Source organism: Odocoileus virginianus, unplaced genomic scaffold (genome assembly GCF_023699985.2).
Source record: "Odocoileus virginianus isolate 20LAN1187 ecotype Illinois unplaced genomic scaffold, Ovbor_1.2 Unplaced_Contig_8, whole genome shotgun sequence".
In the NCBI taxonomy this organism is placed as follows: domain Eukaryota; kingdom Metazoa; phylum Chordata; class Mammalia; order Artiodactyla; family Cervidae; genus Odocoileus; species Odocoileus virginianus.
The window spans coordinates 2,252,205-2,268,767 of NW_027224325.1; the positions used below are offsets into that span (position 1 = coordinate 2,252,205).

The window sequence follows — 16,563 nt, forward strand, 5'->3', positions numbered from 1 at the left end:
TGTGTTGTTATAAACATTTCTCACTTTCCTGTCTTTATTTCATCCTCACTAGATTTTAAGTTATTTGAAGGAAAAAGCACTTATCATACATCTTTCTTCCTACATTCTGTATTTTGCCTTAAGCCTAAGACATACAATAGATGTTTATTTTCTAGCCTCTTTCCTGATGTCTTATCCTCTCTGTACTCTCATCATTTTAGTGAGGTCAAAATTTCTTTTTTTTTTTTCTGTTAGTAAAATCTAGACTAGTTCCAAATAGGAAAAGGAGTATGTCAAGGCTGTATATTGTCATCCTGCTTATTTAACTTATATGTACAGTAAATCATGAGAAACGCTGGGCTGGAGGAAGCACAAGCTGGAATCAAGACTGCCGGGAGAAATATCAATAACCTCAGATATGCAGATGACACCACCCTTATGGCAGAAAGTAAAGAACTAAAGAACCTCTTGATGAAAGTGAAAGAGGAGAGTGAAAGGTTGGCTTAAAGCCCAACATTCAGAAAACTAAGATAATGGCATCTGGTCCCATCACTTCATGGCAACTAGATGGGGAAACAGTGGCTGATTTTATTTTTTTGGGCTCCAAATCACCGCAGATGGTGATTGCAGCCATGAAATTAAAAGACACTTACTCCTTGGAAGGAAAGTTATGACCAACCTAGACAGCATATTAAAAAGCAGAGACATTACTTTGTCAACAAAGGTCCAGTCTAATCAAGGCTACAGTTTTTCCAGTAGTCATGTATGGATGTGAGAGTTGAGAGTTGGATTATAAAGAAAGCTGAGTGCCAAAGAATTGATGCTTTTGAACTGTGGTGTTGGAGGAGACTCTTCAGAATTCCTTGGACTGCAAGGAGATCCAACCAGTCCATCCTAAAGGAGATCAGTCCTGGGTGTTCATTGGAAGGACTGACGTTGAAGCTGAAATTCCAATACTTTGGTCACCTGATGCGAAGAGCTGACTCATTTGAAAAGACCCTGATGCTGGGAAAGATTGAAGGCAGGAGGAGAAGGGGGTGACAGAGGATGAGATGGCTGGATGGCATCACCGACTCAATGGACATGAGTTTGGGTAAACTCTGGGAGTTGGTGATGGACAGGGAGGCCTGGCATGCTGTGGTTCATGGGGTCACAAAGAGTTGGACACGACTGAGTGACTGAACTGAACTGGAAATCTAGGATTTACTGAGTATAATCACTTGAGCTAACACTGATCTATATATTTAGCAAATTGACTTTGAAGTAGAATGAGCTTCAAAGATTCCCCTTGTCTTTTCAATAAAACGTTCATCATGCTGGTTAAAAAAAAAAAAAGATCCTCCTTGGAGTCAGTTTTCATCCACAGATATTTATAAAAGCAATTACTTACATAAGTTCAGAGGATCATATTATTATCTGACTCCAGTGTAATAAATTCTTTTGAAGACTGAAAATGGTAAGTTTAGTACAAATAACTACTAGTACTTCTAGCTAGTAGACTACTTATTGATAGAATAAGAATATGGGTAAACAGAATAATGTAGCTGCTTCAACATTCAAATTCCAGAGAGTCCTGAGAAAACTAACAAAATTGAAATAAGTGTGTTGAGTTTTTTGTCTTTGTTCTGTTTTATTATTATAGACTATGTATGGGACTGAAACAAGTAACATATACATTCTGGACTGGGTCTACAGAAACAATTTTTTCAGGTGGGGAAGAAAATGTGTAAGGAGTTCTATAAGATCTGAACAAATTAATGGTCTAAATATAAATTAAGGATTTGAAAGTATAATTTTTAATGCCATATTAGAGCGTAATCTCTTTTATTTAGGGAACCATATATCTCTTAAAATATGAGAGTGAACACCTACCTCATACCATACAAAGCAGGAATGGATTACAGACCTAAAGATAAAATATGAATGACCAAAAAGCACATGAATACATGCTCAACTCATTAGTGATCAGGGAGATGTAAATTAAAACAATAAGATACTGCTATACAACCATAAGAAAAGCTAAAATTAAAGACTAACAACATTAAATACTGAAAAGGTATGGAGTAACTAGAATACTCGCACATTGCTGGTGGGCATATAGATGGTATAATTATTTTGGAAATTAACCTGGAAGTTTCTCATAAAGTTAGAAAATGCCTACCTCCAATTCCACTTCTAAGTATTTGTCTAAAAGAAATGAAAACATATTCACAAAGACTTCTACACAGTTACCCAGAGTAGCTTTATTCAAAATAGCCCTAAACTGGAAACAAATATCAATCACTAGTAGAAAGATAAAAATAAAATGTGATGCATTCAGACAATGGAACACTATTCTGGGACCTCCCTTGTGAAATCTGCCTGGTAACGCAGGGGACATGGGTTTGATCCCTGGTCTGGGAAGATCCCACATGCCGCAGAACAACTCCGTCCATGAACCACAACTGCTGAGCCTGCGTGCGGGAACTACCGAAGCCCAGGCGCTCAGAGCCCGTGCTCTGCAATGAAGCACAGCCCCCACTCCCCACAACCCATGCGCGGCAACACAGACCCCCAACGACCCCCCAGAAGAAATACTATTCAGAAATAAACAGGAACAAATTACTGATACATACAATGACACTGACGAACCTGAAAATCATTCTATCAAACAAAAAAAGTGCCAGACAAAAAACACATTCTGTGTGACTGTTCTAATGGGCAAAACTAATCTACAGTGAAGAAAATCAGAACAGTGGTTACATCTGGATATAGGGAGGACAAATGACCAGGGAGGGGCATATGATAACTTTTTGGTGTGATTAGAATGTTTATGTCTTGATAGGAGTATAGGTCAAATGGAGTGGAATTTGTCAAAACTTACTGAACTCAACACTTAACATCGATGCATTTCACTAGATCTAAAATATACATCTAGTTTAAAAGTATAAATATATATAATGAAAATTAAAGGGAAAATTAAGTTATATATAATATATACAGTGTTTCAGAAACATGGGAAGTTCAAACCAAAGTAACTGTAACAGTAATAACAGCAGAAACAAGAGAGGTGCTCACACTGGAGAGCTCATTAACCTGCGGAGCAGCGTGCTCAGCGCTTCACACAGCTCACCTCATCCTGACAGCCTTCCTCCACAGGAGACAGCACTGTATCTCTACTGTGCAGAAGAAACTGACCATTAACATGTGATTTTCCCAAGGCTTCAAAGCCAGTTAAGTAGTGGAGAAGAACAGAGTAAATGGTATATAGTAAGTACTGTGTATGTTAACTGAAAGAGTAATACACATAAACAGATATTCCCCAGTCCTTCATAGGAATGAATTGCAATTTAGTAGGTCATGATCAGCAGCTAAAAAATCAACTGGAACAGAACTAAAAACATCGCAGAGCGCTAAACATTATGGGCACTATTTCAAGAAACTTTTCTTTTGGCATAAGAATATAGAGGTGTGTATGAGGGCATGTGTGTGTTGGTATATCCTGTGGCTCATGATGCAAAGTCTATTTTTGACTAGGTGTCCCTGTCAAAAAAGTCTGAAAAACACTAGAACAGAAAGAAGAACGTAAGAACTATAACTCCTAAATCTATAATTTTAAGCAGTTTAAGCTATAATAAATATGTAAATTCTAAAAGAAATGATAAGGAATCAGCATTACTGTTTTAAATTGATGAATGTTATAAAAACTTACAAAGCAGGAGAAGTTTCACCTAATATCAAATATACAAAATGTGAAAAAAAAAAAGTCTGTGTTACTAGGGTTAGACAATCAAAAATGGCATTGGAGAAATCTGAGAAAATTTTCTGGACATATGGTTGGTTCACAGGCACATGCTTTGAATCCTTACATTGAATGCTTAATGTCTGCTGGGTACTTTTATGCTAAGTGATGTGGGTGATGTTAGGGGGATGTAGATTGGATTAAGCCCCTGCTTTCAAGAGCTTAAAATTTGCCAGACAAGTTGAAGGCCTGACAGCAGAAATAAACAAGCTGTTTCTGCTTATTTGAATGCTTTCTAAACAATACCATTAATGTTTAAAGGAACACCAAGTGCAATTTGTTTGATCAGAACTTTCTAAGACTCAGACCTTACACTCAAGGAGTAGGAAGGAAAAGGCCAACCCTGGAAGTGGGTGGGTTCTGGCAGATAAATGGGACTATCAGCAATTTAATGAATCACAGGAAACACCATGAGGTTGGGGCGGGGGATGGGGGTGTCACACTATCCAAAAATTGTCTCTAAAGTATTACGTAAGGAGACCCAGACCACACACTATAACTGTGTGCTACTTTAAGTAACTATGAACTTTAAAAGCATCTTTATTGGAGATGTGCTCTGGCTCTTTTACTCACTATGTATTAACAGACAATGTAGAAACTAACTTCAGTGATAAAATACTAAAAAAAGAGTTCATAAATAACATGTGAAAGGGTGTCTTCTTTCTCTAGTTGGGGGATTCTGAGGCGGAAGGATTTAAAGATGGATAACTGTGGGAGAGGTCTTAACTATCAATTTGATTTGAAGCAAGATTCTTCAATTACAAACACAGACTAATACTACAGGGAAACATGACAGGAAACAAGCTGCTCAAATGTAAGGCTTTGGGAAAGGCGTTCTTGCTTGGCTGAGAAGTAAAAGTGTTCACAATTAAGTCTATCAAGTAAATAGGAGTTAGAGGATGGTCAAAGGGAGTGCAGAGACAGGGAAGAATGAAAAAAGGGGACCAGTATGGTTTGTGAACCACACCTCAGTGAGAACAAGATGTCAGGGCAGGCAGACAGAAGCAAGGACAGTGCTAACTATACATTCTAATAAGCTCTGCATCACAAGTCAGAGGACGGGAAGATGGCAACTTCTATTGTCACTGAAGCCTTATGCAGAGGGAGGTAGCTAGTTACTAAGTTTCAACCAGCTGGCTTAGGACTCCAGTCAAAAAAGGATTGTATTTTAGAGAACAGGATGAGGAAAGGGGTAAAGAAGCCAGGAATGAAAAGTAAAAACTGGGCTCTAAGTGCATCTTGGGGTGTTTAATGATAATTTAAAATGTGAACTGGTAATGTTCATCACTAAAGTAAGGCACTGAATATATGGTGAAACCAAGCATGTATGTGGAAGTTGATCACTGCTACTATTAATTCCAAGTGATTCTGACCCAAGACTACTTTTATCTTCATGATAAAAGTGCACAGAAGGGGATTAGAGTATGCCTGGATCAGAAGAACAGGAAATCTTTGTTTGGAGATACATAAGCCCTTCCTTTTTGTTTTTATTTTAAAGAGTGCTGATACCATTAGGAAACTTTAAATGTTACTGAAGACAAGAATGATAAGCTAGACCCTTTCTCCATTTTAATCCACAAGGAACAGGAAAACCGGCTCTATTCTTAACCTAGAAACTTAGTTCTCTTTTCCTTTAATAATTTCTAGGATGAAAGATACTGTCAGGAAAGGAAGGACAGGAGACTGAAAGGAAGATTTTAAAGAGAAAGGAACTCACAGCTATCGATTTGGAAAGTAACTAAAGGAGGAATAATGAATGTTTTGTGAAAGCCAAAAACAAAAACCCTGGAGAAATGGGGGATAAAGAAATATATTCCAAAAGATAAAGGACATGTGTAATTTAGACAGATGCCCACAGGGGTCCTTAGTTGAAAAGTGTAGGAAACATTATTTTTTTAAAATATATCCAGACAGATGAAGAAAGACAAGCAATGCTGTACCCTTAAAAAAGTACTGTACTCTTTTCTTCAATCCTCTCAAAACTCCCATTACTAACCACTTAGGGGATGCAGATCTCAATTTGATAGGAAGGGACATGGAGGTAAAATGTCAGTTGACTTTTAAAATTTTTTAGTTGAATACAGATACACAGTGAACAAAGGTGCATATCCTAATTATTTGGTATCCTTTACTAAAAATATGGAAACAAAGCAATAATTTCCTGTCTGAAGAACAAATTGTTCTTTCTTTGTACAGGGGTGAGATGTAAATAATGTCCCTAAGTGGAAATTATCAGCAATAGTGAAATTATGAAACTTGTCAGCTGAAAAAAATGCACAAAGTGAGAATTGTGAGTTAAATTTTATTTGGGTGCAAACTGGGAGAGAGCCTCTCAGATAGCCCTGAGGAAATGCTCCAAAGAGGTAAGATTATATATGTGTAATTCTGGTATATATGCATGTATACATTCTGTATATATGATTCTGGTGATGAGGAAAACACAATCAGGCACACATTTTGGCAGAGGCTGCTGCTAGTCATAAGGAGCGGAAGTCTCCATTAATGATCTCAGTGGTTTTCTACATGAGAAGGTGCAAGAAATTGGGCTCATAAAACCTTCTCTTGACAATATCTACCTGAAGTTCTACTTTGCCAGTTTCTCCCAGGGCACAGAGTGCCTCAATCCTGATCTCTGTCTGCCTTGAACTCTCTTCAGGGTGTGTTGAAGGTCAGTGGCTGCAGTGGTTAGTGACTTGCAGAACCAGATGGCGAGTGACAATTTATAGCTGGCAAACTATATTACTATAGGTAAATCTCTTTTCTCAAAAATATGAATTAGTAAAGTGGCAACTTATTTTTTGAGGCTTGAATACATTCAAGTTAAACTTAAAGGGCCTTAACTTATCTTCTCAGATGACAAATATTTCTGAAGAACTTTCTAGGGTCTATTCTAGGGTCTATCAATAGATATGCGGCATGCAGTGCAGCAAGATAAAGTGCAAAGAAAAAGAGAAAAAAGTATGCTTTAACTGTACAAAAATTTATTAGGTACACTTACCTGAGAAGTTCTGTATATGAAGTTTCAAATCAAACAAGAGACTTCTGAATCAAATAATAATCTCGTACGCATGTCTACCAGTGAATTCAGTCTTTTGTTGAACAGACAACACATTAGGTATTGAATTAGATTAAAACTTTTTTTTTTTAACTTATGCATATCTTAGCACTGACTGGTGAAGTTGACTTTTTGAGGCAGAATATACTTTTTGTTGTTGTTAAATGACAAAATATTATGAACTACACATAATGGAACTGAAGACAGGAAAAATACTTTGAAGGGCAGTAGGTCTTTTGTTATGATATTAAAATTTCTTGGCTTCACATACATATGTTGTTAGCTTTACGTAATTTGAATCCATGACCTCTGAAAGAAACTGCTCTGGAAGAATAACTTTTAGGTATCCCACACAAAGGCAGAATTTGAAAATCAGTCAGAAATTTAGTCTGCTTTTTGGGGAGAAAATCAGGGATATAGAGGTAGCAAGCTCATGCTTGCCCCAGGCATGGTATACTTCTCTACTCTCTTAACTATATTTTTGAGTTAATACAGATTTCTGTGAGAAGTATAAATTACCTGAAGTTTAAAAAGTAAATGTTGTTCTTAACTCCTGGCCATCCCACTGCTCACACTGTATTTCTTAGAAATACAACTTTCATTTTAATTTCACCATTAGCAAATGACTATTTTTTCATAAAATTTTAACTCCGTAGATAAAGCTGAAGTCCTTCCTAAATATGACCCAATTTCTCTTTCTTTTTGAAGGTTCTTAGTATGATAGGCATCCTTCCAGACATTTTTCGGTCATGTACATGTGTGTAGGGTGTGTGTGTGTGTAATTACATAGATATTATTTTCTGTGAAACTATTCTGCAACTTGTTTTCACTTAGTTTGTTTTAGAGAGCTTTTGACGACAGTAAATACATAGCTTTTGCTTTCTATTAAAAAACATGTGATTATATAATATTCCATAATAAGGATGTATCAGTTATGTACCCATATTTTTACCTATATTTTTACTGATGGATATTTTAGGCTGTTTATATTTTTCAAATACTGTATTAAACAACACTGCAATGAGCATCCTTGTGCACACACAAGAATGGTTTCGTGGAATAGATTTATTGCTGTGCTTTTCTAAGGAAATAATTTCCTATATAATAAAATTCTCAGCTTGATTCTATACATACTTCTCTTCCATAAGGATTTTCAGCAAATACACAAGATAGTTTCCTTCTATCTTTCAAATTATTCCTACAACTGGTTGAACTGAAATACTAAGTGATGGACCACAGGCTTTAACTTTAGAAGCAACCTCTTCGTCTTTCTTTCTCTTTTCCTTATGGGGGCAACTAGAAATAACCTCTGATTAATCACAAATCACAAGGCTAACGCATGCAAGGAAGACACAATAAGAGGAAGTAAAAATAACAGGAATAAGCTGTTTCCCTTTTTTATTTGTTTTAGTTTCAGGCTGAAAAATGCAATGAAATTCCCCACTGTTGTAATCTTTTCTGAAGCTTTCTCCAACTACTAGACAACTGTCTTCTTTAAATAGGTAGGATTTTACAAACTGAATTCCCCCTTTCTTTCCTCAAAGACATAAGAAAAACAGCCCACAGGAAGATGTCAGTTAAATGGTAAATGGGCTTATTTTCCTGGTACCTTTATGCTTAAACATCCTAAATGCCACAATGTGTAATGTAAATGATGATATATGATTAAAAGGCTTTATCTTTTTTTACTTTTTTCTTAGAAAATAGCAAATCGTTGGTATCAGACAATGATAAATATATATTTATACATACTTTTTCAGATTCTTTTCCATGACAGGTTATTATGAGATACTGAACATAGTTCCCTGTGCTATATAGTAGGTCCTTGTTTATTTTTTAATCTATTTATCTATTTCATATACAATATTGTATATCTGATAATCCCCAATTCCCAATTTATCCTTCCCTCCCTTCCTCTTTGATAACTGTAAATTTGTTTTCTATGTCTATGAGTCTATTTCTGTTTTGTAAATAAGTTCACTTGTATCATTTTGATGTCTATTTCCTGTGATATGACATACTAAAATACAATTTAAATGATTTAACTTAAAAAGATAATCATTAAATTTCTTTCAAATAGATAAACTGCTTTTGTTACTCCTCAGAAAGAGGTAATAACATTCTGTCAGAAGGTAAAAAAATGTACATATTGTTTTTTCTGTTTGATAAAAGTATCATAAGAAACCAATAAACTATTAAAACTATTAAAGTCAAAGGATAAAAGTTGCTTTAAAGGACAGCAGTTCATTAAAGTAGCAGAGGGTTTTTTTTTTTTTTTTTTTTTTGGTTTGTTTCTCTTTTGGAAATGTTTATGATTTGATTTTTAAATTAAAATTAACTTTTGCCATTGGGGAAAATAATTTGATTGCTAAACTCTACTGCAGAAAATTTGAAGTTAAAGAATTCTAGTTTCTAAAATGCCATGTGAGTGAAAGTTGCTCAGTCATGTCTGACTCTTTGTGACCCCATGGAATTCTCCAGGCCAGAATACTGGGTAGCCTTTCCCTTCTCCAGGGGATCTTCCCAACTCCAGGGATCGATCGAACCCAGGTCTCCCACATTGCAGGTGGATTCTTTACCAGCTGAGCCACAAGGGAAGCCCAAGAATACTGGAGTGGGTAGCCTATCCCTTCTCCAGCAGATCTTCCTGACCCAGGAATTGAACCAGGGTCTCCTGCATTGCAGGCAGATTCTTTACCAACTGAGCTATCAGGGAAGCCCAGAAAAGTCATAGGACAAAGCTAAAAAAGCTACTCCACATCAATCTACTTGATTTAAGAGAAAGTCAGTAAGAAAGGGGATGAAATTCTTTTTCACACAATATTTCAGAAACATAGCAAGGACATAAAAACAATTAAGTGCTTGGATGAGGCGTCTGGGTGGAAGCAGCAGGCGCCTGGGCCCCAGCCACGCCACCTTGTTACAATGCCAGCATGGTTAAGATGGCATACACTTGGCAGCCCTCCTCGGTGTTAAGTAGTGGCCTGCCCACATACGCACAAACTCTAGACAGTTCTGAGAGCCTACTGTCTGTTCAGTCCAAAGAAGTTGATGTTTCCAGACCTTGTTCAGTAGGTTTGGAGAATGATGTTAGAAAAATCATCAGACCAAGACGAGAGAATGGGCAGGTGAAGGCTACAGACACTGCCAACAGGAGGAACATCAGCAAGAGCCACAAATCACTGAGTAAACTAAAATCAGAAGAAGAGCTCAAGGACAAGAACCAGCTTTTAAAGGCCATCAACAAGCAGTTACACCAGAAGGTGACTGAAACTCAGGGAGAGCTGAAGGACCTGACCCAGAAGGTGGAGCTAATGGAGAAGTTTTAGAACAACTGTTGGGCAGTTTTGGGGGTCAAGGGCCTCAACCCAGGCATTGAGACCCTGGTATCATACATACCTAGACTCCACTACGGATCACATGGACTCTACATTGCTGTTAGAAACTTTGCAAGATGAGCTGAAGCTTTTTAACGAAACAGTCAGAAAACAGATGGAGGAGTCGTAGGTCTTAAAGGTAAGGCTGAAGATGAAAGGAGACAAGAGGGCCCAGTTCAAAGAACAACAGACCTTACATAACAGTCAAGTAAATGATTTCACAACAGCCCTTGAGGAAATGGAACAGCTATTAGAAATATGATAAAAAGCAGGTGGCCACATGGCTCTCTCTTGGGGATAGACTCTCAGAGCAAGTCCCTTAGGAGCATCTGCTTCTTGGCCATCCTCTTCTAGGACTCACCACCCCCAGAGTGAAAGCAGTTTCTGCAGTGTGATTAAGGGCATTACATGCTGCCATGGCAGCTCCCCCTTCAGGCCTTCAAACTGGCGAGCTCTCCTGAACCTCACAGCATGTATCTGAGGCCTAATAAGAGATGGGGCCAGGAAGCGTGGATCAGTCTTCTAGACAACAAAGTGGCAGAGCACTAGAATCGGGAGATTAAACGGCCACAGCCAGAGAAAGGTCACATTCAGATGTGCAGGAACAAACAGCGGAGGACAGGTGCTCCCCAGGAGATATCACTGAGGAACTATGCAGTCCCCTCCAAACTTGGAATACATTCTGTCCCATCCTGGTTGGGCTCTATAGTGAAAGTGAAAGTTGCCCAGTCGTATCTGTCTCTTGCGACCCCATGGACTATACAGTCCATGGAATTCTCCAGGCCAGAATACTGGAGTGGGTAGCCTTTCCCTTCTCCAGGGGATCTTCCCAATCCAGGGATTGAACCCAGGTCTCCCACATTGCAGGTGGATTCTTTACCAGCTGAGCCACAAAGGAAACCCAAGAATACTGGAGTGGGTAGCCTATCCCTTCTCCAGCAGATCTTCCCAACCCAGGAATCGAACTGGGGTCTCCTGCACTGCAGGCGGATTCTTTACCAACTGAGCCATCAAGGAAGCCTGGGCTCTATAACCTCATTGTAAATTTATGAACTTGAAGTTATCTGAAATGGCTTAATAAGTGGGATGAAGATCTAACAGTAACATCTATGAAACAATACATGTTGGAGCTTTTAATCTAAAAACGAACCAACCAAAAAACAGACACAGAGAAAGCACATGACAAAATCTAAGTCTCAGCAAACTAGAAACAGAAGGACATTTCCTCAACTTGATAAAGAACATCTATGAAGACCTACAGCTAGCATATTTAATGATGAAAGGCTGAGTGTTTCCTAAGTTCAGGAACAAAATGAAGATATCCACACTACTTCTACTTAACTTTGTACTGGAGGTTCTAACTAATACAATAGGGCAATAAACGGATGGAAATCAGATTAGAAAAAAATAAGTAAAATTGTCTTTATCTGCAAACATGATTATAGAAAATTCAATGAAATTTATAAAAAAGCTATTAGAACTAATATGAGATTAGTAAGGTTGCAGGATAAACGATCAATATACAAAATCAATTTCATGTCTGTATAACAGCAGTAAACAATCATAAATTAACATTAAAAAACAATGCCAGTTATAATAATCATAAAACAATGAAACAGTGATAAATCTGACAAAAGATATTAAAGACTTATACAATGAGGACTATAAAGCACTGCTGAGTAAATGAAGAGAAATATCATGTTCATGGATTAGCAATTAGCTGATTCTAAAGTTCATATGGAAATGCCAAGACCCATGCATAAGCAAAACAATGTTCAAAAAGAATAGAAATTGGAGGATTAACATTACCTAATCCAGTACTCTTGCCTGGAAAATCCCATGGACGGAGGAGCCTGGTAGGCTGCAGTCCATGGGGCTGCGAAGAGTTGGACATGACTGAGTGACTTCACTTTTCATATTCATGAATTGGAGAAGGAAATGGCAACCCACTCCAGTGTTCTTGCCTGGAGAATCCCAGGGATGGTGGAGCCTGGTGGGCTGCCGTCTATGGGGTTGCACAGAGTCAGACACGACTGAGGTGACTTAGCAGCAGCAGCAGCAGCAAAAGGCCACAGTAATCAAGAAAATATGGTATGGGCATCAAGGTAGACAAGGGGAGCAATGGAACAGAACAGAAAATCCAGAAATAAGCTCAAAAATATATGGAAAATGGATTGTGACAAATGGGCCAAAGCCATCTACAAAGGAAGGATAGTCTTTTTAACAAATGAGGCTAGAACAATTGTCTATCCATGAGCAAAAAAATTTATTACTTGATCCATATATTTTACCATATAACAAAATGAAGTTGTATCATAGACCCAAGTGTAAAACTTAAACTATAAAATTATAGAAACACAAGAGAAAACATTTCTGACATCAGTTTAGGCAAAGATTTCTTATATGACACTAAATATTAGTTATGTGATACTAGAAGCAAAATCTATAAAAGAAACATTGATAAAATGGACTTCATCAAAATGAAAAACTTACGCTCTTCAAAAGATACAGTTAAGAGTATGAAATGATAAGCCACAGACAGGGAGAAAATATTTGCAAGGCATATATATATTAAAGTACTTGAATCCAGATATACAAGGAATGTTCAAAATGCAATAAGGAAAAAATCAACTCAATTTAAAAATGGGCAAAAGATTTGAACAAATATTTTACTGAAGAAAAACAACATAGATGGCAAATAAGCAGGAAAAGATGCTCAACATCATTAGTCAGCAGGGAAATTCAAATTAAAACTGCAATGGCATATTATATACCTATCAGAAAGACTAAAACTAAAAGGACTGGCCATATTAGGTACTGGTAAGGATATGGAGCAAATGGAACTCTTATACATGCTGGTGGGAATGAAAATGGTAAAACTACTTTAGACAACAGTTTGACCATTTCTTAAAAAGTTAAACATACATTTACCATGTGACATAGCCATTCTATTCCTAGGTATTCATCAGAAAGAAATATAAGAGCATGTCAATACAAAGCCTTGTGTATGAATGTTCATGGGAACTTTATTTGCAATAGACCAAAACTGGAAACAGTGTAAATGTTCACTATCATGAACTGACAAAACAAACTGTGATACATACATACAGTGGACACTATGCTGTGCTGTGCTTAGTCGCTCAGTTGTGTCCACTCTTTGTGACCCCATGGACTGTAGCCCGCCAGGCTCCTCTGTCCATGGGGATTCTCCAGGCAAGAATACTGAAGTGGGTTGCCATGCCCTCCTCCAGGGGATCTTCCCAACCCAGGGATCGAACCCAGGTCTCCTGCACTGCAGGTGGATTCTTTACTGTCTGAGCTGCCAGGGAAGCCCAAGAACACTGGAGTGAGTAGCCTATCTGTTCCCCAACAGATCTTCCCGATCTAGGAACTGAACAGGGGTCTCCTGCATTGCAGATGGATTCTTTACCAGCTGAGCTACTGGGGAAGCCCACAAGCCCACAATGGACACTTCTTGGTAATGAAAGAAATGAACTGTCAATACAACATCAACATGGATCTCAAGATAATTATACTGAGTCAAAGAACCAGGCCAAATAAAAGATTACATTCTGTATGATTATTCCACTTACATAAAATTCCAGAAAATATAAACTAACCTCTAGAGGATTGGTGGTTTTGAGGTGGGAGTTATGGGGAGGAGTTGGGAAGGTTAAGTTAAGGGGTTGCAAAGGGGCATGAGGAAAATTTGAGAGGTGATGGATATGTACACTATCTTGATGGTAGTAAAGGTTTCATGGCAGATACATATATCAAAACATCAATTTATATACATTAAATATATGCATGTCAATTTTATCTCAATAAAGCAAAATAAAAAGCCAAAATACAACAAATATGTCAAATCAATCCGTAGAGAAATAAGCAAAGAAATCAATGGAAAAAAATCAATTTGAAAAATGTTTGCACACTGTCTCTGTATTTCCTGTTTTCATTATAAAGGAAGATAGAAGGGAATGCAGTGTAACATCTGTTCCATGCCCTACAGTACACCCTTAACCCTTGCCAACTGCATCAAAATACATGTGTTAGGTTGTGAGGGTGGGCGTGGATCAGCTCAAAACCATCAATTCCCATAAGAAAAACAAGCTACAGAACAAGCCCTTCTGATAACAAAGATTTTAATTGAAAATGCTCATCTTTCTTATGAAGGACAGCATGCTATCAGTATATCTTGCTTTATGGAGTGTATCTTTATTCCTAAATAGATGAACTTTAAAACTTATGTTCTAATAATAACAACTAACAGTAAATGAGTACTGAGTACCTTGATCCATTTGCTGTCTCATTTAATTCTTGAGATAACCATGGCATTTTATTGATACAGGTTAACAGGGTAAGTAAATGGTCTAAGATCATACAGTTAAATGTCAGAATTCAAACTTATGTCTGTCTAATATGAAAGCTCATGCTCTTAACAGCTATACTTAACTGAAGGTTCTAGTTGATAATTTAGTAGAATGCCTAATAATTACACCTTTATGCCTCTTTTTTGAAAGCCAGGATTTTATATACGCACATTATTCAGACACTAGGAATAAAAACTATTAGCTATATAAATTCCAACTATATAAAACACATAAAAAACGTGTTTTTTGGAGGGCCAGTCGCCATGGCCCCAAATGGCGACTAATTCTCTTCTAAAATATATTTCATAGTAAAGGTTATGAATGTACATCTAAAAACCTCACAATTCAATTCCCTAAATAAAGTTCTGCTTGCTTCTTAATACCCTAATTCTTATATGGGCAGTAACTGGACTTCTCTCAGTTATAAGCTTATGTTCATGTGATCTTTTAGCAATGATTTAAATTACCTGCTCCAATTCTAAAATCTCTTCCTAAAAATCATTTATCCAAATGGGATCATTTTTGGTCAAAGAACTGTTAGGTCCAGGCTTATGGGTGACAAAGAATGCTTCAACTTTGAGTACATTTAAATATATTCACAGATCTGTTATTAAGCGAGTATATATCTGATTTTTTTTTCAAGGCAAACACACTTGACAAGCTTACTAGTATAGGACAATGAATGTTTTTTGCCAAATTCAACTTTACTTTCCTCATCTCAGACCAGCCTTCATAATAATCTGCTTCCATAAAAAGCACAAGGCCATGACCAAAAGCAGATGTCAGACTCAACTTACAGTGAACTTGTATTTGTGATTTTCTTAAGCCACAGCACCTTCCATGATAGCTTTTGTTTGTTCTATATTTTTGGCACTGCCATAAGATCCTTATTATTATTTTAAGAATATTTTTGGAAAAAGTAAATAATTTAATGTTAACAGACATATATGTAACATCAAATTTTTTATTTTTAACTCTGGCAGTTAAAAAAACTCCCAATAGTTAAATGTTACAGTCTCAAACTCTAAATATATTTCTAACTTTGTCCTGTCTACAACATTTTTGTCTGTAAATTTTCTTGCTTGGGGAATTCTGCAATGGCTTTTGGCCAAAACCAACAAAGTTATATCCTAGATGTTAGAAGAGTTATACCTGTTTTATGACTGAGGCATCAGTGGAAAGGAATTCAAGACTCTTAAAGCTTATTCTATGTGAAAGTTGTAATACTTCACCATTTATTATTGCAAAAGCAATTTAAAGAATGCTTTAAAATAAAATGATACTAATCAGGGTAGATTCTACTTAATCACAGTTAAGGGTGTCTTTGCATCAGATCTGAGACACGTAGATATAATATACACAACATGGAAGATTCAAACTATTTAACTTTTATTGACAGTCAAATCTATTTTCCAAATTTTAAAAATGAATGTTCCCTCTTCCTTCTCTAGAGTAATCAGACCCTTTTGGGAGGCTTTTCCTAGATTTTCTTAGAATTAATGAACTGAGCCTCTCCTGCTGAACTGTGTGGTTCCAATCCAACCTCTCCTGAACAGTTCATGAGCTCTGTCATCTGCTTTCACTGTGGAAGGGATTCCCATAGTGTTCTCATTCATGTAAATGAAGTGGGCAAATCAAAGGGAGAGATTTTCATTAAGAAGGCTTTTCTCTGACGTAATGCCTTCTAAAACAGAAAATCATTTTATATAAAGTTCATTTAGGATCAAATATGGTATAAATGGCCTCTAACAATTAGAGTTCAAATACAGAAGAGCTGAATATTACATTATTTTCTATTGAATTCCCTGGTTCTATGCCAAACATGTCTTGGCTGCAACAGAAGAGTGAGGAGGCTTTTATATTTTGGGGGAAAAAAGAACTATGAAGGCTCTGCAAGGGTGTAGTTGCAATCTGAAACTCTGCAGAAATTCTGGAAAATGAATGAAGCTCTTTTACAATTATAACTTTATAGATAGGATTTACTTACAAACTACAGGAACT

General features: G+C 36.9%; 1 protein-coding gene and 1 pseudogene across 5 annotated transcripts in view; one reads left to right on the plus strand and one right to left on the minus strand.

The window, feature by feature from the left end:
* The window catches only part of CTTNBP2NL (CTTNBP2 N-terminal like), a 57,110-nt gene that overhangs the window by 13,583 nt on the left and 26,964 nt on the right, over positions 1-16,563 (minus strand). The window lies entirely within an intron of this gene.
* On the plus strand, positions 6,111-10,367 carry LOC110123518 (small kinetochore-associated protein pseudogene; annotated as a pseudogene).